Below are 2,935 nucleotides of genomic sequence, written 5' to 3'. Positions count from 1 at the left end.
AAAATGCACTGTATTACATATTTAAGACGATAAGCAATAATTATTGAATACGATTGAAATATTAATATATAAACTGTATTCTGAACAACTATATTTATACTAAACAAATGTTTAAAAACGTTTGCTTTGACTTAAACTACACATTATAGTTATAATAAATGTATATTTATTATATATGGTTATATTTTTAGATCAAAATTAATTAATTTGGTTAAAAACTCTTTTTTTTATAAAACTTACTTTTCTACGTGCAAGTTGAACTATTCTAGGTTCGGTATGTAAATTTAATTACTTTTTATCTAAAAATTTAATTCTTCTATTTTTGGTTCAAGAATTTTTGGTTCAAGAAGAACGCAGACTCCGAGGTCTCCCACAATATATTTTCTCATGTATCGTCGTTCTGGAGGAAAGAATCAAGAGGAAACGATGGAAATAATTAGATCGCTTAAACAAGCACAAAAATGATGTTCCAAGTGCCCAAGTGCCCAAGAGCTTCCATTTTTAAAACTAGGAAATGTTTCAAAAATTTTTCTTCGATTTTAGGTGCTATCTTGTGAATAATGTCTGTTATAGAGAATTATGAACAATACATTCTTTATTTTAACCACGAAATGGTCACGGAAAGTGGTGCAATTTGGTCCAGTAATGAATCTTTGCGGATAATATTTGTCAGAACTAATGAAGACAGACTTAGAAATCAAGATGTTCTATTACAATTTTTATGCTTTGGAAAATTACAATATTACAATTTTTTACACAAATTTGACGATATATTATTTTATTTTATTTAATGTTGGAATAAGAAAAATTTATTCAGGGACGATTTTTATTTTAGGAAATTAATATTTTTGATTGTTTAAACAATTCGTTTATTAATGTATGTTATAAACAAAATAATAAGACAGGATTACTATTATATTATGTCGAATGATAATAATAAATAATAATATAATTAAATAAAAAATATAATAAATTATGCTACTATATCGCAATATCACGCCACTATTGCGCGTGAAGTATTTAGGAAGTAATATGCGAGTGAATTCCAGGAATTATTATGGAGCACAATCCATCACCTTTCTACTTCCTCTGACCATTCTACAAGTCAAGATCCTTTTATTTGAACTGCAAATCAAGAAGAAAATAACGATTAATATTAACATTCTTACGCAATACTAGTGCAGTTACTAGACTGGAAAATTTCGTGATAAAAGCTCCAACGAATCAGCGATATGTAAGTAAATTTCGGTAATACTCGTTTTTCAATAGATGCACCAATTTTTCTTTCATGTTTATTTCTTTTTTTACATCATATTAAAAACATTGACTGTTTAGTGTTTTATAAATACTAAAACTTATTCGGGAACTATTATTTACTGTATCTCAATGATGTGCATCATCTGTCGCTGACATTTTGAATTTTACGGCATGATTTCTGACTTCAGATGCTCCTCCGTTTCGTATACTTATTTGAAAGTCCATGCCTCCAAGCCTTCGATAGCTCAGTTGGTAGAGCGGTGGACTGTAGTTGGTTGAAGTTAAATAGATATCCATAGGTCGCTGGTTCAAATCCGGCTCGAAGGAAATTTTTTTTTCATCAAACGTTCATTTTAGTTCCAATTTATTATATAGTAATTGAATTTTTATTAAGTCATCTTTGCTTTCAGCAAATTATTTTATTTAGAAAGAAGTTATTGTTTGTTGGAATAAAAATATCGCATGCTTATATCAGAGTATTGCTACTTTAGTTAAACGCTGACTTTCTTTCATGCATCTCCTCATCTATAGATTTCACGGCTATATGAGCATGATACAAGGCTTCATTGATAAACTTCTTTATTGCCTGCGTTCACAGTACCTGAACTTTCTGATGGATTAAATACTCCTTTACTTATAAAATATATATTGGTACTGAAAGATATATTTTTCAAAGTTTTCTTTTTTTTTTTTAAATATCATGAAGATTTACAAAATTTTAAGTATCAAGGTTTTACAATGGTTTTTATGTTACAGTAAATTCTCGGATAGTTAATCCTTTAAAACAATTATTGATTGAGTCGTTCGGTAAAAGGGATTTTGTATTGTTATTTATTGTTGAAAACATTCGGCTGTTTTAAAAATTGCAAATAGTTTCTCTTATAAAAATTTAACAAATTGACATGTCTCTACATATTGTAAGTTTATTAAGTTTTACAGGCATTTTAAATACATCAATTGATTTGTTCGCGGATGTGTCTCATGATAGCGAATAAGTTTAGTCAGAAAATGATATCGACGTGTCCAAATGACAAGGTTCCATCTCGGGAAGACCGAATAAAAAGGAGCTATCTCGGAATGACCAAATGGAAAGGTTCCATCCTGGAATGATCAAATGAAAATGAGCTAAGTCGATTTTTATACTTTTTTGTTTCATCAAAATTAAACTTTGTTTTCAATATCAAATCAGGGATATTTCCTGTAACAAAAAATAAAACATAATATTTTTATTTGATATTTTATTAATTATTCTTATTTTTGATAGCAAAAGTTCCATAATATCCTTGATAAGATATGTATAATGAATGATTAATATGAAGTGCGATTTGGCAAGTACGTCTACTGCAATTATTCAAGAGAATTTTAACTTCATACAAGTTTTGATAAAAATTTTGAAGAAACTATTCATCAACTTGTCAAAGCATTAGCTGTAAAAGACAATATTGGTTGGGTAATATCAGGATGCTAGTTACTTATATTAGTGAAATAGAACAAAACCTCTATAATATTTGAATCTAAGGTTACTGGAGTATATTTTAATGAAACATAGAGCTTTGAATTTGAATTTTTAATTGTTTAATCTTTAATTACAATAAAACTCATAATTATTTTCGATTCTAAACTATACATTTTTGTATGAAGATTGAAGGTTACGTGTTCAAATAATGGTAAACGATTA

General features: G+C 27.9%; 1 non-coding gene across 1 annotated transcript; it reads left to right on the top strand.

Moving 5' to 3' along the window:
- The first annotated feature begins 1,491 nt into the window (after positions 1 to 1,491).
- Trnay-gua lies at positions 1,492 to 1,584 on the top strand. The gene is made up of 2 exons: positions 1,492 to 1,528; positions 1,549 to 1,584. It is a non-coding gene; the product is annotated as a tRNA-Tyr (tRNA).
- Positions 1,585 to 2,935: the final 1,351 nt, after the last annotated feature.

Source organism: Belonocnema kinseyi, chromosome 4, assembly GCF_010883055.1.
Source record: "Belonocnema kinseyi isolate 2016_QV_RU_SX_M_011 chromosome 4, B_treatae_v1, whole genome shotgun sequence".
Taxonomy (NCBI): Eukaryota; Metazoa; Arthropoda; class Insecta; order Hymenoptera; family Cynipidae; genus Belonocnema; species Belonocnema kinseyi.
The sequence above is the reverse complement of the archived record's forward strand: the minus strand, read 5'-3'. Positions and strand labels throughout refer to the sequence as shown.